This window comes from Papio anubis, chromosome 8 (assembly GCF_008728515.1).
Source record: "Papio anubis isolate 15944 chromosome 8, Panubis1.0, whole genome shotgun sequence".
NCBI lineage: Eukaryota > Metazoa > Chordata > Mammalia > Primates > Cercopithecidae > Papio > Papio anubis.
The window spans coordinates 18848001-18868461 of record NC_044983.1 but is presented as its reverse complement, the minus strand read 5'-3'; the positions used below and the strand labels follow the sequence as shown (position 1 = coordinate 18868461).

General features: G+C 40.4%; 1 long non-coding RNA gene across 2 annotated transcripts in view; it reads right to left on the bottom strand.

The window, feature by feature from the left end:
• LOC103886670 overlaps positions 1-20461 on the bottom strand; it is a 215738-nt gene that overhangs the window by 102770 nt on the left and 92507 nt on the right. For both annotated transcript variants that reach the window (XR_004185764.1, XR_004185763.1), the window contains exon 2: positions 17831-17896. This is a non-coding gene — a long non-coding RNA (uncharacterized LOC103886670). The remainder of the gene's footprint in view (positions 1-17830; positions 17897-20461) is intronic.

Below are 20461 nucleotides of genomic sequence, written 5' to 3'. Positions count from 1 at the left end.
GCTTCTGTTCTTACATCTTCTCTTTCTGACTCTAATCCTTCTGCCTCCCTTTTAAAGGTCCTTTGTTGTTACGATGGGCCCAGCTAGATGATATAGGATAATCTCCCTAGCACAATACACTGAATCCATAAAGTTACTTTTATCACATAAGACAATGTATTCTGGGTTTTAAGAATTAGAACATAGACCTCTTTGTCAGGCCATTATTCTACCTATACTCTATTTCATGCCATACTCCTTCTTTTCTCTTGTGAGTTCAAAATATTTCCTGATTTCCCTTGTGGCTCTATTAGAAGTACGCTATTTTGAAAAACTTAGCTACTAACACAAATACTTGGATTATTTGGAGATCTGCTTCTATTGAACGTTTAATACCTTGATTTTCAGTTCCTTTTCTCCATTGCTTCTTCTTTCCATGGCTACAAAATTTTGTTATGTAACAGAATAACTGCCGAAACATTTTAGATGTAACATTTCATCATTGATGGAACATTTTAGAAGTTCATATTTAGCTGGGTTAATTTTGAAGAGAAAAATACATTTAAAGTTTAAAAATATACATTTTAATAAACTGAGGTTATATTTCTAATGGAGGTTATACTTCTAAATATTAGACAATTTGAGATAGATGGAGATTCTACCTCAATAGGGAAATCTATTAGAAATTATCTTCCAAGATCAATTATCTTCCAGGATCAATTCTAAATCTATTATGTTTTACTTCTGTATTGTCTAAAGTGTGAATGTTCTTGGCTCCTGTCAAACCCATGATGTGTATCTTGATGCTCAGAAAGCCTGGTTGTCCGTGCAAATGGAGGTTCACCAACTAGATAGAGGAGAAGGGAATGCATGTGTCTATCTAAAAATACTGTTAATGTAATGAAAATAATGGCCTTTAAAAGTGAGGTTCTGGGGAATTTCACTAATAGCATCTGGTCTAGGTGAGGGAGTCCAGGTTATCACTCTAGAATAATGGAATGAAGACTATTTTAAAGTTATAAAGTGAATCTGTTAGTTTTTATTGCATCCGAAGCATCTGAAAACTTAAGAGACTTAATATAACAGCCTTTTATTTCACTCGTGATTTTGCAGACCACCAGTCGGTGGAATAGAAATTATTCATGGGCCTGGTAAAAATTAAGATACCAGGAAGTCTTATTTATCTATCATATTCTCTAAGTTGACTTTGAGGTTGGGAAGAAATATTAGGTTGGTGCAAAAGTAATTGCAGTGTTTGCCATTACTTTCAATAGCAAAAACCATGATTACTTTTGCACCAGCCTAATAAATACTCACAAATATCACTAATCAACATAGTGTTGACTAAAAAATTACAAATACTTATTGGGGTCCTGTAGTATATATATTTTGGCTGTACCTCTAAGTTCACTTTCCACCTTGTCTGGCATGCCTAGGAGACCAGCCTTGATGAGCTATTGTCTAGCTAAGGCGTCAAACTGTACCAGTTTGACTAACTGGAGCGCTGAAAGTTCTGCATCTCAAGAAATTTCTGAGCTTCTGACATACTGGGACTATCGGTCACCTTATTCCTTGCCTGCTCTCTCCTTGTTGGGTTTGGCCATTAGAAGCTACCAGCAGCAGATTAGAGGTTGGGAGCAGATTAAAATTGTTTTTCTGTTGTTGTTGTTTTTCACCCCTGGGCTCCCTCCCTACTGAATCACTGTTCGTTGGCCCTTACCTTTTACCAAAGCCATGGTTTTTGTTGAGTGGCCTTCTCCAAATAGCTATCTTTCCAAGGTTCTGCCAGCCACCACCTGTTCCTTCAGGCCCAGAGGTGGCAATGGCTCCTCTGAGCTGCTAGACTTGGGATGCTTCACTTTCCCATTTGCTTCCTCAAATCACCTGCAGGTCTTTGTACATCTCTCTTTATTAAATTCACCTCAAATTTGCGAAAAATGCTACTCATTTTTGAATGAGATCTGATTGACACTGGTGCAGCCTCCTAAGACCTGTGCTTGATACTGTGACAGACATAAGAAAGGTCTAAAATATGGTTCCTATTGACAACTCAGTGGGAGGAAATAATGTGTAATAAAGTCATTAGAAAGCAATGGAACAACATCCAAGCCTCAGTTCTCTTCAGCTGTGAAATAAGGGGATTGAACTCAAAAATGCTTCAGAGATTCCACAAAGCAAGAAAATATTGTCTTCCAAAATGTTTATCTCATTAATCATCTTTATCGCTGTCTCACTGGTATTTTATTAAGCATATAAAAAAATTTCAAGGTAGTTTCTGGCTCCAACACAGTTTAAGACTGCTGACTTATTAATAAAGTGCTAGATTAAACACAATGTTCAGGACTAGCCAAGGAGAGTAGCATGCAGAGTTGGCTTGACATTGTCACGGATGGTGTCAATGAGAAGACAGGCAAAACACACTGACTTTAAGGTTGGGTAGTCTGGAATACAGAGAAGCCAAAGAGATGAGGACATTCCAGGTTTAAGGCAAGACTATGAATTAAAGCAAGACATGAAAGAAAGCCTTGTGGAAGGCAAAGAGTCAACAGAGAGGCTAATGTGATTTGTTCAAGATAGAGTATCATGGGACTGAATTTCAGGAGCCTCCAATACCAGGACGGTTTGAGAGGCATAGGTGTCCTGTTGTCCTCGGTCAAACAGGAAAAACAAGCCATTCTAAGAGTATAAGATGTTAACATAATCTTCTCCCTTCTTAAGTGGAATTTTGTTTCATTGTGTGTGTTTGGTGAATTCAGATAAAAATAATAGGAGGTCACGGCTTATATGTTCCCATGGAAGCAGAGATGATCTAGAGATGAGGCTCCCACATGGGTGTGTTATTTTCACCAGACCCAGTTTGGGGAGCCATTCCTTGAAGGGATACCTCAATATTAAGGTGATTTTTCAAATCTGTGACCTTCAAAGGGCCTGGGTCTATCATTTAGAAAGACCCTACTCATCTCTACCTGTTTCCTAGAAGAGGATTTCCATAGCAGGGAGGTTCCCTTGGCAGAGTTATTTGGTGACTGTTTACACATTTGCACAATTAACATGCCATTTAGGTGTAAATAGAAATCAGCCCAGGGAAACACATAATTAAGTAGCAGCAACGTGCAGTGGGTTTTAAAAGGGCCATCAGTGAGGGGTTAATCCCCCATCCTTGCACGACACCAAATGCATTAACAGCCATGCCAGACAGAGGCCTGTGGAATCGCCAAGCTCCCAGAATGCAGCGGGGAGGCCAGCATTGTGGAGTTACTCCCAGGTGACACTGTTTGAATGTCATTTAAAGTTCACTTTCATTATTTTAATTGTCACTGTAAAAATTTCCCATTCAGTACTGATTATGTTCTAAGAGAAATCAGAACTTAAATTCCAATCAATCATAATTGAACATGTTGTTGCAAGTGGCATATAAAGCTGTGCCTCGGATGTGATTAAGACAAGTATTAGTTACTTGTGAAAAGCTGCAGGGAGATTTAGGAGCAGGCAGGATTAATTCTGAATAATTTGCATGGCCAAGGCTATCAGACAAGGGATAGAAAGGTTTTACAGGTGCCTCGGCAAGTCCAGAGCAGGGCAGGGCTGCTACCTCGAGCTCAGCTAGGAATCAGCAGGAACAGAAATGGCAAGAGGCAGCTGCCTTGCTTCAAGGCTTGGACTTCATCAGGCAACCTGGGATCTGGTCTTAGATCTTGTAGTTACTGGCTAAGTGTAGGGAAGGCACCCAACTTCTTTGAGTCTCAGTATCTCCTTCTGTAAATTTTCTGCCCTAGAAATTTTAGAACAAATTATCTTTTAATTACGATCATGTAAAAGCTCCTTATAAACTCTAAGATGCTCTTGAGTTTTAACTTAAATTGTGATCAAATGTTGGCTACAGAACAGGGATGACCTTGGTCCAGAGGTGGATCAGCTAAGCACCATTTGGGTGGAAAGAGGATGGCACTAGGGTGGCCCTCAGGAGAGCAAGCCTAAGACAATGTGTCTCATTAAGGAGTCATTAGGTACCAGGGTCAGAGTCCTAGCCAAGGTTGGTCACCACTTTTCCTGTCTGTGTCCTTTTCTCCCCCTCCCTGCCCAGGTCCAGCTGTGCACACGGACACGGGCTTGAGGGGCTAGCTTTGGATTCTTTCATTGCATAGAATTGGGAATTAGGCATAGAGTATCTTGTCACAGAACTGGCACAAAACTCAAGTCCCTTGAACAGAAGGGAAATGAAACTCACAGGCCTGGGAGTTGGGCAGATCTATTTGTTAAATTTCTTAATCTCTAGGCCCAATATTTGCATCTGGAAAACAGGGATGAGAGGTACCTCATAGTGCTGTAGAAGGGTAAACCCAGTACCTAACAAGCTGCAAGCTCTCACAAACTGTAGCAATCACTGTAACCCTCAACTCATCAACAAAACTTTAGGATTTGTTCAAGGATTTCAAAATGGAAGCCAAAGACCAGCGCCCCTGGTTTCTGCTTGCCAGAAGGTTTCTGACTAATGAAGTGGCCATGAGCCTACAGTCCCTTGGGTCTGAACCTACACACAGGGGTATAGAAGGGGAGAGTGAAAAGCTGTTAACAGTTCTGACTTTTTGCTGTACATTCCAGCATCAGTGGTTCTTCCCATGGCAAGAGGCAGGACAGAGAGCAGAAAAGACTTCCCTGCCTAAGAGGCACCAACAGCCTTTGGTTCTAGAACCTTCCAGAAAGAGGAGACTCCCAACGACTTTCCTCCCCCTACCTTCACATATAAACCAATTTTCTGGGAAAGAAAAGTCAAGGGAAATGTTAGGAACCTAATAAAGGTCTCTGAAAACAATGTTCCTCCATCTGAAAAATAAACTATGTCTTTAAATGCATTAACTCTGTGGGGAAATAAATGTAATAAACCAAATTCAATCCCTGACAAAATTTGTTTTCTTATCTATGTAAAATCAATATACTTGTTACAATTATGTCTTTCAATAAATCCTCCCAAAGTCTTATTTTCTCATAAGATTTCCTGCCGCATTTAGATTCATCGCGTTTATTTTCCATCTAGAGAAATTGTTTCTTGCATTTTTGAGCCATCCGGTTTCCTTGAAAGACACTGAACCGAACCCTCTGCCCCTCTTAGCTGCTGCTCCCTTCTGCAAGGGCTGTTTAGGCGACAATTACTTTAATTGGATTGTGGTGCGGGGCTGGGATTTGCACTGATGAAAACAGTCCTCTTGGGTGGAGGGGTGAATTTTCCAGCCAGAACTGGCCTGTGCCTGCTCCTTCTTTCCATAGTTCTCACAGCGCGATGTGGAAAACTGCAATTCTTTCCTCCCTAGGATGTGAGCACGTGGCCATTTTATTAGGGGGTGGATAGTGCTGCTGCAGTGAGTTCTTCAAATAGGAATATTTATTTTATTTTGCAATGGATATGTGTGTACTCTTTGGTCTCCTATCCCTCCCAAGCTTAGAGGAGTTGGATTGCAGCATGCTAAAGCCCAGAGAATCTCAGAGAAGAGTCTGTACACCCATTCCACCAGGCCCTGGTGTGGAGGCAATCCTATGAGTAAGGTGTGCCAGCAGCTCCCCTGATACCTGCACACAGTAGTCCTCACTAAAGAGATTGCTTCCCTACCTCTCATTGCAGAGAACAGGAAAGTGTTTCAGAGAAGACTCATCCCAGTATCAGCACTGCACTTGGATTGGTGACTCCAGATGCAACGTCACATGTTGTGCAGTTTTGACACTGGTCTCCAGGCAGCTTCATGACTTTCCTTTCTCTCCTACTTTCCCAGGTCAGGTTGCAGAGGCAGAGCCCTGTCTCTCACCATCTCCTACATTCTCCCCAGGTCTGTTTTCCACAGGTCCTTCCTTCCCTCCCCCACTCCCACCTGATCCTCTCCTATGGACTTGCCCCAGTCTCAGGGGAGGAAGCCAGAGCTGGCCCAGCCCTCCCCACCTGCCCGCTGCACTCCAGGGCACACGCAAATCTGGTTTCAATGATTCCACTGAGTGATTGCAAAGACACCGAGCAAGCACTTGAACCATCTCTCTCTTGCCAAATGCTGTTGATAGTGACAGGACAGGAAAAGGCCATCAGGCCAGAGAAGCCCAGCAGGCAGCAGTACAACTTGAGGAGCAGAGGAGACAGGAGATGAATCAGCTGCCAGAGATACTGGAGAGACGGGTGACTTTGACTTATTTATTAAGCTAAATTATTTACACTGAGGAGTCAGCTGCTCTGAGTAATTTATCTCGGGTTCCAAGTCCAAACACCACGTTGAATGGGAGTGCGTGACCCTAGCCAGTAAAAGAAGACTCAAAAGAATAAAAACATAGAGTGTGCTCAAGTGCTCAACCGCTCAACCCTTCCTTGTCGACCTCTGTACCTCTGAGGGAAAGAGGAGACTGGTAGAGAAAGGGGCTCTGGGGGTGGCCTAATGTGCCACCCACCGCAAAGGAGGGCCACCTGGGCTGGGTGGCTGCTCTCCTACTCCTCTTTGCTGATTGGAAAGTATGACTCAGGCTGCCAGGGGCTACAAAGTCACCAGGCTAGAAGGGACCAGGAGTGGCTTCCTAAGATGTGACCAGAAGCTGCAGAGGACTCAAGTCACATCCTGCAACAATGAGGGAAGCTCCTTTCAGTATTTGTAAAACTCCTGGGTGGGATTCCCCCTCCCCACATAGGAAGTTTGTAATTATCACTGGGAGGACATTTGCTATTCATCTCTTTTCAATTATTCACCAGCAGGAAAGGCCAGGAGTGTAGGGAAACCAAAGCACAAGCAGTTAGCCAGGACTTCCCCAGTGTGGGAGACCCAAGAATTTGCTGAAGACGGGACAACATGAAGGCACTAGGTGTCCCTCCTTCCAAACTCACCCAAAGCCTCTGAGTCTACTGCCATAAAAAGCTGGCTCGGTTTCAATGGAAATCTCACCATGGGTTTGGGCTTGAACATGGAAGTGGTCATTCTACCATTGCTTCAAGATCCTTTGGGCTGGGCGCAGTGGCCCAAGTCTGTAATCCCAGCACTTTGGGAGGCCAAGGTGGGCAGATCACTAAAGGACAGGAGTTTGAGACCAGCCTCGCCAACATGGCGAAATCTCATCTCTACTAAAAATATGAAAGTTAGCCGGGTACAGTGGCGCTTGCCTCTAATCTCAGCTGCTCGGGAGAATCACTTGAACACAGGAGGCAGAGGTTACAGTGAGCCGAGATTGTGCCACTGCACTCCAACCTGGGCAACACAGCAAGACTCCATCTCCAGAAACTAACTAAATAAATAAAATTTAAAAAAATTATTTGAGTACTCAACTTCCTGTTAAAGAAAAAAGGAAATATGTTTCCTGGACTAAGTCCTGTGTGTTACAACAAAGTGGGGAAGGTCCCAGGCCCCAGGCCCCAGTTTTGGAACTGGAAAGACTGGGTTAAATTTTTGACTGTTTAGGAGCTGAATGACCTGAGGCTGGTATGGCCTCCATGTCTACATCAACATAATGGTGATGACAATGTGTACCTCACTGGATTGTCTTTAGAATTAGTACGTAAAAAAGAGCCCTCACATGATCAGTAGTCAATATAATGGTGAAGATTACTATTGTTCATTTTTTTTACTCTCTTTGTTAATATTCTTTACTGGCAGCATAGAAATTTCATAAAGATTTTTTGTGAGTATCTGGCAGTCCATACCACCTAGTGGAAGAAACAAACACTTTTAATTCCAGAAAAGCATGAATTTCTGCAATCCTTTCTATTTCTTCCATACTCCTCACAAGGATCTATCTAATACAGCACCTTCCCTCTCCCTGGTGTTGCATCAAAATTGTGCTTGTGAGATACATGGTATTACCCAGATTTTATAATTGGGTAATACCCAATTATATATAATATAATTGAGGAAATTCAGATGCAGAAAGTCTTAGAGTGCAAAACACTGAGCAATGATAGCTTTTGTTGTTAAGCCATGAAGATTATGCCATGGAATCTCAGAAAGGTGAGTGTGAAGGTCATTTCTGAGTAGTGGGAATGGACTTTCACTAAGCTCTTTCCCTTCTATACTCACTCCTTGTGAAAGACCATGCTCACCAGATGGGACAGGTTCTTGTGTTCTTGTGTGGACAGTGTGGAGCTGGTGTCTACCCAGTGAGTCGGATGAACCAGCCCACAGGGTGGCTGAGCCTATGGCATAGGCTCACCTGACAGGACCTGAGAAGGAAATCAATGTCCCATTAAAATAACTCAAGGAGTTTTTAATATAAAGACTATTTACAAAGGTGTGGGCACGATTTAGGAAAATCACTACAGATAGCCAGCCCCTCAAAGGGAGAGTTCTCACAGCCCCACCAGGCCTGAAGCAGCCAGGGAAGGATGCCATTCCTGGAACCTGGAAAATGCTGTATCTGGCAGGACATGAGAGGGATGGAGTCACCCACAGCCAACGCACAGGAAGGGAACTGGAGTAGGAAACGCACCTTCCTCTTTCTCTCTTCTCACCTTCTTTAGCTTGAAATCACCCTGAAAATAAGGAAACCACTAATGAAGGTCTCTGTCCGTGGGTACAAAGAAGGTAAAAAGTGGAGAATGGATCAGGAGACGCCTGCAGAAGGCACCCTGCATACTATTTGACTGTGTTAACTCACTACATACACAATGGAAAGCCAAATGGATTTTCATAAACATCACCCAATGCAGGGCAACTGATTCAAGGTCTCTAGCCTCTCATGTACCTCAGTGAATGGATCAGTTATTCCTCTGCCGTTTCTTCTAAAGCTCAGACACTGGAAACTAAGTTAACAAATTGGACCTCTAGCAGTGAAACCCCAATGGCCTCTTGTTCAGTGCTCAATCGACTCAAATCGTCAATGCCTCCAACAACACATTTTTGTACTTTTCTCCTGGGGACTTGTGTTGGTAAAATCTCAGGACAGCTGGTCAATTCAGTGGAGTAAGATGCCTCAGCAGCAACCTGTCAATTTTTGGACAGCCAACTGATTTGATTTTCACTCTTCAATCATTTGCTTGGGGCATGGTACGCTGTCAATTAACACCTTATGTCTGCTCTTCATTCTGGATCCTACACCTAATATCTCACTGAGGCTCAACTCCCCAAGTCTGGCTGGGTTCAGTCCTAGCCTAATTCTGGCTAATGCTGCAGTACAATGGGAACCTTGTCTGCACCTACTAGTGAGATTTAGGATGAAACTTCTGCCTTGCTCCTTAACTTCTTTTGCTTGACAGCCAGATTTATGTCTTCAATATCAACCCTTGAGAACGAGATTGTCTAAGTACACAACTTTCTTTTTATTCTCCATCTTCATATACTGTGTTATCCGAGTCAAGGGGGCAAGTCTTTTGCTTTGATCTTTACCCTTACTCATTGATTCATTCAGTATGTATGAGAACCTACTCTGTGGGTCACTCCATCCTGCTTAGTCACTTTGCTTGGTAGTCTAGGTTATCCTTCTAGGAATGGAATTCAGTATAACCCTTGCCTCCCACTTATCAGTCTATTGCCCTTGAGTAAACATTTCTTGGGGGCTGACTGCCTGTCAATCTTCCAGTCTTCCAGGTATAAACAGATGCCTAGCCACTTGAAGCTATACTTTCTTAGCTAACTGGAAGCCACTTTCTGCCTGTCTTACAACTGCCTTTATCACTTACTTCCCAACTCAGCTGACCCTTAGGATCACCATTTACAGATGGGCACATCCAGGTCTACAGTCCCACTTTCTCCTGGTTGTGATGTTTGGCCCTAGCCCTCATCCCTTATGCATGACAGGGAGCCCTAGAGTAGTTCCCTATTTCATAGTCAAAGACTTTTAGGACATTTCTATGAAGACTTGCCTGATCCCCTTCGATTAAAAAAAAAATCTGCTATTTTGCTTTACCAACCTCCGGAAAGGTACTGTCTGTATTTTTTATGTTTCTTTCTCTTCCATAATCTCTGTGAGGGCAGAGCCAAATTGTGTTCATAGCACTTAGCAAACAATGGATGAGTGTATTAGACTGAATGACTGTCTGCCCTGGTGACTGTTGGTCAGTGGGAACATGTGAGACAGCAAAGACATTGTCCAAGTCCTTAGGGGTTTATAGTCACTGACACAATGGTCAAGTAGAGACATGGACATGAACGTGCTCCACTAGACTGCATGTTAAAGATAAGTAAATGCTAAGTGAAGGCACAAGTAAAGAACCCGAGATCCTAGAAGAAGAAACCATTCTGTGTTCAGAAGACCCAGGGAAGAGAAGGATTCCTGGAAGAAGACCAGCATACACTCTTCTCTGTTGTTCTAAAGAAGAACAATGTGTGTCCTTTGGAGGTCCCAGTAGCTCTTGGGATCTTGAGCTGCATTGGTCATTGAATTTTCCCATTCTTTGGCAAAGTTGGTATGAAGATTCACAAATAGATGTATTCTAAGTGAATCAATGTTTTTATCAGGTTGTACCATGTTGCTTTCACTGTACTTTCTATACTTTCCTTCCCAAGGCAACCAGTACAAGTGGGTCTGACTTCTCACTATGAGTTCAGATAAATTATTTGCTTGTATATCAGAGATTACCCAGGGAGAGAGAAAACCGAAGGAATGACTCAATAATAAAATTCAGACATGGTGGAATCTGATTGGTATAGCAGGTTCTTATTTTGGAATACAGGTGTTTCTCTCAGCCACTCAGATAACACTAGGGGGAGAATGTGTATAATTGTGCCTTTGTGGAGGGGGGTCCATTTAATGTCATCAGTCATATAGCTTTGATTCTTATTTGCCTTCACTAATCCTGGAAATAACCTACACACACACTTTCCCTGTTCAGAAACAAAAGATCACTTTCCCCTTTTGCTCATAAGACAGATGTGAGAAGGGGGAAGAGTCCTCAGCATAATAAGAGAACGGCTACACTTTCAATATTGGGGAGGGGCATCCACTTGAAGGCTCAGCACCCAGGGCTCACCATGCTCAGAGAATGACTCAGAGTTTACATTTTTATAGAACAGCCATTTCCACTTACCTAAAACGATCTGCATCTAATAATAACAGAGCTGGTTGAGTTGCTGTTCACATCACCCACAGACCATCTTGGAGATTCCTATTTTAAACTCTTTGGCACATCCTACCCAAACACGAAGGAAAATGCCACCCCTTTCCAACAGCTCATTATCTAGAGAATAGGATGTTTCCACTGAAGACTCAAGAACTCTCAAAATTATGGCTCTTGTCTAGGGAAGGGATTCTGAGATTTTCCATAAGCTCAAGTCTTATCTTCTCCACTGAACTTTCTCTGACCACTCTAATTCCATTGATACTTATCTTCATAAAATTAATTTTCTGCAGAATACAGTTGACAACCAAGAACTGCTTTGAGGCTTTGCACATAATGGTGTAATCTTATTTAGTTTTTATTATGAAATGTAACTTTTCATTGGTTAGTCTTTTCTCCAATATTTTCATAAATCTTTGAGACCAGGAACTGTGCTTCAGTATGTAAATCTTTAAATACTACATAGCTGCATATGTCACATTTTACTTAATAAATATTTAGGCAAAATAAGAATACAGGCAGATGTCTGTCCAGTCGGGTTGGAAGCACATCTCTATCTTTTCACTGAACCAGAATTTCACCTTTGTGTTCCATTACAGTATTTCACTGTTTTAACATACTGCCTGGTACAGAGTGGGTGACCAATAAGTACTTAGCAGGTCACTAAATATAGGAGAGGACTTAGAATTAAATGATTGGTTTTTTTCCTAACTTCAGCCTCAAACAAAAGTATAACAAAAATCAATTTGCCTCTAGAATTCATAGACTAGGGAAAAGATTCTGAAGGTGCTACTTTTTGTATTCTTCACAAGCAGGAATATCCTTCACAATACCCTGAAATCAATAATCGGATGCTCATCACTTTTCAGAGCAGCTGTCTATCTAGAGACTCCCTAACTATTAGAAACATCTTCCTATGTACATGCTATTCCTGTGTAATAGGATGTCACCTGACAATTGCTGACCAGAGCCCAAAACTAAAGACAGAAAAGAGGAGTCTGCTTTGAATGTACTGGAAGGAACCTGTAACAGTGGGGCCAGCGACTACCCTCTGAGCTAGTCATGAAGCGGTAGCAGAAGGAGCCTCACACCTGCCCTCCCTGGTCACAAATTCTACATTCCTCCCCACAACCCCTTCTCAATCTACAGAAGCAGAGGCCAAGGAAGGAAGTTGAAGATAACATCAAAATTGTGTGCTCTTGCATTCATTTTCAGCTACCTACCAAAGTAAGGAGTTTCCAAGAGATTTAGTGTAGCCATTAGGAGGCCTGGAATAATGGGCACCAAGCTCTCATTCCCAAACTGAATGTGTGTCAAGGGTGATGTAAGGTTTTTTTGTTTGTTTGTTTGTTTGTTTTTAAGAAAGAGTCTCACCCTGTCACCCTGGCTGGAATGCAATGGCTCATTCTCGGCTCACTGCAACCTCTGACTTCCAGCTTCAAGCCATTCTCATACCTCAGCCTCCTGAGTAGCTGGGATTACAGGGGCGCATCACCACACCTGGCTAATTTTTGTATTTTTAGTAGAAACGGGGTTTCACCATGTTGGTCAGGCTGGTCTTGAACACCTGACCTCAGATGATCTGCCTGCCTTGGCCTCCCAAAATGCTGGGATTACAGATGTGAGCCGACCTTTTTAAAATGTTTCTTATGTAATTCTTATATACATATAATATTTGCCATTTTAACTATATGTAAGCGTACAGGTCTGTGGCATTAAGTACATTCACATTGTTGTGCAACTAGCATCACCATCCAGATCCAGATTTTCCATTTTTCCCAACTGAAACTGTGTTCCTATTAAATACTAACTCCCCATTCCCCCTCCCTCAGCATCTTTCCTTAAATGATTTTACTCTTGTGGTTAAAACATACAACATAAAAATCGACCTTTTACGTCCATAGTACAGTATTGTCAACAATATGCACATTGATGTGCAGCATATCTCTGTAACTTTTTAATCTTTCATGACTCAAACTCTATATTCATTGAAAAGCAACTCCCCATTTTCTCCTGCTTCAGTCCCTACCCACAGTCACCAGTCTACTTTCTGTTTCCCTGAGTTTCACTGCTCTAGATAATACCTCATATAAGTGGAATGATTTGGTATTTGTCTTTCTGTGACTGGCTTATTTCACTTTGCATAATGTCCTCAAGATTAATCCATGCTGTAGCATAGGACAAAATTTTATTTTTTAAGACCGAATAATATTTCATTGTGTGTATGTCATGTTTGTTTTTTCCACACATCTACCAGTGGACTTTTACACTGTGTCTACCTCTTGGCCATTGTGAATAATGCCGCAATAAACATGGGAGTGTAAATATCTCTTCAAGATCCTAATTTTAACTATTTTTGCTAAATACCCATGAGAAGGGTTGCTGCATCATATGGTAGCACTATTTTGAATTTTTTGAGAAACTTCCATACTGTTTCCATAGTAGCTGCACCATTTTCCACTGCCACCAACAGTGCACAAGGATTCCAATTTATTCACATTCTCGCCAACACTTTAGTTATTTTCTGTTTTATTGTTGTTGTTGGTTTGTTTGTTTTTTGAGACGGAGTCTTGCTTTGTTGCTGAGATTACAGACGTGTGCCACCACACCCAGCATATTTTTGTGTTTTTAATGGAGACGGGGTTTCACCATGTTGGCCAGGGTGGTCTTGAACTCCTGACCTTGTGATCTGCCTGCCTCGACTTTCCAAAGTGCTGGGATTACAAGCGTGAGCCACCCCACCCAGCCCCGTTTTTTTTTTTTTTTTTAATTATACTTTAAGTTCTAGGGTACATGTGCACAACGTGCAGGTTTGTTACATATGTATACATGTGCCATGCTGGTGTGCTGCACCCATTAACTCGTCATTTACATTAGGTATATATCCTAATGCTATCAATAATAGCCATCCTAGCTGGTCCAAAGTGCTATCTCATGGTTTTGATTTACTTTTCCCTAACAATTAGTGTTGTTGAGCATCCTTTTATATACCTGTTAGCTATCTGTATCTGTTTTGGAGAAATATCTGTTCAAGTCCTTTGCCCATTTCTAAAATCTGATTATTTGGGACTTTTTTTTTTTCTTCTTTTTGCTATTCACCTGTAGGAATTCCTTATATATTTTGGATATTAATCCCTTATGAGATGGTTTGCAAATATTTCCTCTCATTCTGTAGATTGCCTTTTCAATCCATCGATAATTACCTTTCCTGTTCAGAAGCTTTTTAGTTTGATATAGTCTCATTTGTTTATATTTGCTTTTTCTGTCTGTGCTTTTGGTGTCAAGTTTAAGAGAAACTTAAGCTTTTGTGAAAACTGGACATGAGTACTTTAAGTTTCACATGTATGTGAATATGAATATAAAGATGGTGTCAGATTATATCCTGGGCATTTTTGAAGGCAAATAGCTTACTGAAGTAATCTAACACAGGAGGCTGAGTAGAGACCACCAGTGGAGTCTCTAAAGAAAAAGCTAAGGCAACTGCTACCCCAAGAGCAACTGAGCAGTTTCAGAGCCTCCACATGAAAAAGCACTCAGGTAGAAAAGGAAGCAGATGTACTTTAACAAGAGGGAGATTTGGGGCATGATCTGATGCTCCCAGGAAACTTGACTGCTCCTGTCTGAGGGATCCACAGTTACTGAGGAGGGCAAGGTAGAACCGGAGAAATCTAGGTACATGATATACACAGAGACCACCACATCATGCATGCCACAAGCAGCAGAAGAACCAGACAAGCTAGGGAGGGGCATGTAGTTAAGACCACCCCTTCCAATATATCCTATCCCCTTCTGCCAGGCTTCAACAACAAAAAAACAACCTGGAGAGGGAGAGAGAATAATAAAAAAAACAAACCATGCCCTGGCCTCTGAAGGTCACTTGAGCCAAACCTGAAGCATAATGAGGGTTTACATTTCACGTGAATTTTACCGAATGAAATCAACAGCATATGTCATTGGGATTTGGAAAAGAAATTGATTTGTTAAACGATGACTGAAGGCATTCATCAGAAAAAAAGAGAAAAAGTATTGTTCAGTATTTGTACCTGATTTTGACTATTCAGGAAACTGGCTGCATTAATATTGAGCCCAAATCACACTGTCTCTAGTTTCCACCAACTGATCCTGATCCTTCCCATTAAAGACACGATCTATATCATCTTTCACGCAAGGGCCCTTTGTTTACCAGAGGACGGCTGATTTATCTTCTTTCAGCTGGATATCTGCCATTATTTTTTAACTATTCACTTAGGCCATTCTTTCTAGAAATCTCACTGTTATTGTGGTTTTCCTTTGGATATTCTCCAATTTGTCAGGACCTGTTTAAAATTATGGTAACAGGGAGTGAATCTAGTATTCCTGGAGGGATCTGGCCAGAACAAAGTAGAGGTAAACTATTTTTGGCCTTGATCTGAAAGCCATACTTGCATACAAATTCTGATTAAGTTGGCTAAAAATTAACATTTGCAGATTTCTTACTTTGTGTCAGATATTATACTAAGGTCTTCTCTTGTCCTATATCATTCAGTTCTTACAAAAATTATTTTGAAGACATTCTCTTTTGGCTAAGATAGAGTAACACAAACCAGATTTATTATCCCACCTAAAATAACTAAAAAGCTGGACTATATGAAAAGACAATAGGAGTAAATATAGGACACCAAGCAATAAAAGGCAGTGTTCCCTTAGAGGCAGGAAGCAAACAAACAGAGCCATATGACTGTTCTGACTTACGGTCTAGAGAGTTCTCAAGGCAAGGCATGGGGAGGTGGAGCCCACGCAAGGCCTAATGGTCTAACTGAGTTGAGGAAGCAGGCAAGGATCAGGTGGCTAAAGTTTACAGGGTAGAGATCACGAGAAGAGAGAGCCATACTTAGAACTTGAGACCTGTAGAAGACTGTTGAGCCTTCAACTAAAGTCTCATTTGCACAGGCATTCAAAGAAGATACTCTAGGCTGGGAAAATAACCACCTGAAAAAATTAGAAGGAACAATTCTCAGCCATCACACAGGGACAGAAAGTGTCTAAGAGTAGAAAAATTCATAATTCACCAAGTACTGAGTAGAGTACTAAGAAGGGATTACCTCAGTAGTGGGAAAAAATTAGCCCTAGACTAAATGTATTCATGTTTTGAAAAGATCAAGTGGTTTCTGTGTAACTTAACTGTGTCTCAGAACAAAACTTGGGAATATTTTTAGGAATAAAAAATATATTCAGACAAGGTAGCTTACGCCTGTAATCCTAGCACTTTGGGAGACCCAGGCAGGTGGATCACTTCAGGCCAGGAGTTCGAGACCAGCCTGTCCAACATGGTGAAACTTCGTCTCTACTAAAATTACAAAAATTAGCCAGGCGTGGTGGCACACACCACTAGTCCCAGTTACTCAGGAGGCTGAGGCACGGGAATTGCTTGAACTCAGGAGGCGGAGGTTGCAAAGCTGCAGTGAGCTGAAATCACACCACTGTACTGCAGCTTTGGAGACAGAACGAGACCTTGACTAAAAAACAAACAAACAAAAAAGTACACACATATATATAGACACACACACAATTATATGAAGTATGTAAAAAGGAAAAAATTACAACCCATAATAGGGATAAAAAGTAAGCAATTGAAACAAAACCAGAAAAGACACAAATGATCTAAATGATATAATTAGTAGGCAACTGCATCAAAACAGGTATTATAACTGTATTAATATGTTCAGGAATCTAGAAGAAAAATTGAACATATTAAGTAGAGACATGAAAGACACAAGAAACGCCTAAACAGAAATTCCAGAGATTAAAAACTACAATACCTCCAAAAATAAAACACACAAAAAACAAAACCAAGCAAACAAGAAATAGTGGATGGGATTTATGGCAGACTAGACATTGTAGAAGAAGAGATGAATGAACTTTAATGCATAGCAATAAACTATGCCAAATTTAACACACATAGGGGAAAAGAGATGAAATAAAGAATGAACAGAGCATCAGTGAAGCATGAGGAAACTTCAAGTAGCCAAGAGGTTCCAGAAAGGAAAACAGGGAGAAAAAAAACTATTTGAAAAAATAATGGCCAAAATTTTCCTGAATTTGATGAAAAGAAGCTCAATAAAATCCAAGCATATTAAACATGAAGAAAGTTACACTGCAGTGTATCAGAATCAAATTGCTTAGAACCACTGATAAAGAAAAAGTCTTAAATGAGCCAAAGTAAAACAACTTGAGACATACAAAAGCACAAATAGAACAGTGACAGCAGATTTCTCAGTGGAAACAATGCAAACCAGAAGACAATGAAACAAAATCTTTAGAGTTCAGAGGTGGGTGAGGTAGGGGAACTGGTGGCAAGGGAGTAGGCGGTGGGGGGCACAAAACAAAAACTAGCAACCTAAAAATCTGTAGCCAATAAAAATATCTTTCATATGGTGAAGGCAAAATGAAGTATTTTTCAAACATACAGAAGCTGAAAGAATTCATTAACAACAGACCTGCATTACAAGAAATGTTAAAGAAAGTCCTTCCAGCAGAAGGAAACAATTTCAAATAGAAAAATTTATCAATACAAAGGAATTAACAGCATTGGAAATGGCTAGTATTTTTTTTCTAATTTAAATCTCTTTAAGAGATAATCAATTGTTCAAAAATAACAATGTATTATAGGGTTTATAACATGCAAAAGTAAAATGTATGACAGCAATGCTACAAAGACTAAAAGGGGGAAATGGTAGGATACTGCTGTATGGTTCTTATACTATATATGAAGTGGTATAATACTACTTGAAGATTATGATAGTTAATGATTTACATTACAGACCCTAGAGCAATCAAATAACATTAAAAAGAGTGATAACTTACAAGCCAATGGAGGAGATCCAATGAAATTATAAAAAATAGTCCAAGGGAACACAGGACAAAAGGAAACTGGAAACAAAGAACAAATAGAAACCAATTAGTGTTTTGACAGATTAGAACTCAATCATATCAATAACCACATTAAATCTAAATCTCCTATACACCCCAATTAAGAGGCAGAGGTTTTATTTATTTATTTATTTATTTATTTATTTATTTTTTGAGACAGAGTCTGGCTCTGTCGCCCAGGCTGGACTGCAGTGGCCGGATCTCAGCTCACTGCAAGCTCTGCCTCCTGAGCTTACACCATTCTCCTACCTCAGCCTCCGGAGTAGCTAGGACTACAGGCGCCCACCACGTCGCCCGGCTAGTTTTTTGCATTTTTTTTAGTAGAGACGGGGTTTCAACGTGTTAGCCAGGATAGTCTCGATCTCCTGACCTCGTGATCCACCCATCTCGGCCTCCCAAAGTGCTGGGATTACAGGCTTGAGCCACCGCGCCCGGCCTAGAGGTTTGATTTAGAAAAAGCAAAACACAACTATATGTCGCCTACAAGAAGGCAATTTGATACATAAATACACAAATTTATTACAAGTATAAGGATGGAAAAATACAGCAATCTAATACTAATTGGAAAAAGAAAACAAATAAACTGAATTGACTATATTACTATCAGACAACATAGATTTCAAAGCAAGATTATTTCAACCTGCTAAAGGGGTCAATTCATCAAGAGGATGCAACAATTCTAAATGTTTGCACATCTAATAACAAAGCTTCAAGATACATGAAGCAAAAACTGAGAAATAAATGCAAATTATAGCTGGAGATTTCAATATACTTCTCTTAATAATTGACCAAACAAGGAGAAAGAAAATCACCTAAGGATACAAATGGCTGGAATAATAAATAATACCATTAAACAACTTGATCTAATTTCCATTCACAGAACGTTCCAGCCAACAACATTCAACAGCAATGCACAAATTCTCAAGTGCACATGGAACATTTACCAAAATTGACCATATTCTGGGCCATAAAAGAAGTCTCAACAAACCTGAAAAGTTTTAAGTCATACAAAGTAGGATTTCTGATCACAATAAAATTAAGTCATTTATAGAAAAATATCTGGAAAAAAATTCAGTAAAAGACTTGTTTGCTAACTTACACACTTCCAAATAATCCTTGGATAAAAGAAGAAATAAAAAGGCAAGTTAGAAATTTTTTTAATTGAATGAAAACAAAAGCACAGTATATAATTTGTGGGATGAGACCTGCTATGGTTTGAATGATGATGTTCCTTCAAAATTCATGTTGAAATTTTATTTCAATGCAACAGTATTAGAGGTGTAGCTTTTGAGAGGTGACTAATGTGGACCACTCATGAATGGGATTAACACCCTGTAAAAGGGCTCAAGGTTGAAGGTAGCATCCCTCCTGCCCCTCCACCTTCCACCATGTAAGGATACAGCAACAAGGCACCATGATGGAAACAGAGAGCAGTTATCACCAGTCACCAATTCTGTTGCCTTGATCTTGGACTTGCCAATCTCCACAATGGTAAGAAGTAAATTGTATTCTTTGTAAATTGCCCAGTCTAAGGTACTTTGTTATAGCAATACAAATGGACTAAGACAAGACCCAAATGTAAAATATAAAACCATAAAACTTCCAGAAGAAAATATAAGAGAAAATATTTATAATCCTGGATTAGTCAAACATTTTTTAGATATGACAACAAAAGCATTATCCATAAAAGAAAAAAAAATAAATTGGACTTCAGTAGTTAAAAGGAAAGAACTATTGATATATGCAACAATATGGATAAATCTCAAAATAATTTTGTTGAGTGAAAAAGCCAGAAAAAAAGAGCACATATTACATAACTCCACTTATATAAAACTGTAGAAAATGCAAATGAATCTACAGAAAACAGATTAGGAGTTGCCTGGGGAAAAGGTGGAGGTGGGGAGGGGTGTGAGGAAGGGATGACAAAGGAGGGGATAATTGATATACTCATTATCTTAATTATGGTGATAATTTCATGGGTGCCTATGTACTTTAAAATGTATCAAATGAACACTTTAAAAAAGTGCAGGTTATTGATTTTCAATTATACATTGGTGAATTATGAATAGGTTCTTTCAGTAAAGCCATCTTACAGATGCAGAATCAGAGCCTCAGGTAAGTGCCATCTCCCAGGTTTTACACCTACACGTGGCTGGGCCCATATTTGAACTCAATTCTATCTGACTATAAAATTCTTCTCTAAACTATTTATTTCCACTGTAGAATGTTGCCTCAGCATTTATGAGGCACGTATTAGCTCAAAACTTGGCCAGACAAATGAGGACTTTGTCAGATGTACTGCTTTCAGGTCTGAACTCTCCCAAACAGAGCTAATGTAGCTGTGAACATATGGAGGAACATGGAGCTCAATGTGAGCTTTTGTCAACCCTCTAGCTATATTTTATCCCTGAGTAGTATCAGCCAGTCCTGTAGCTTACCTCATCTTCATGTGTGATAACTTTGAAATTTGTACCTTTATCCCTGAGTTCCTGGGTTGGATACCCTATGACCAAAAAATGACTACTCCTAACAACAATAAAAACAGGCTAAAAAAAAGTATTGACA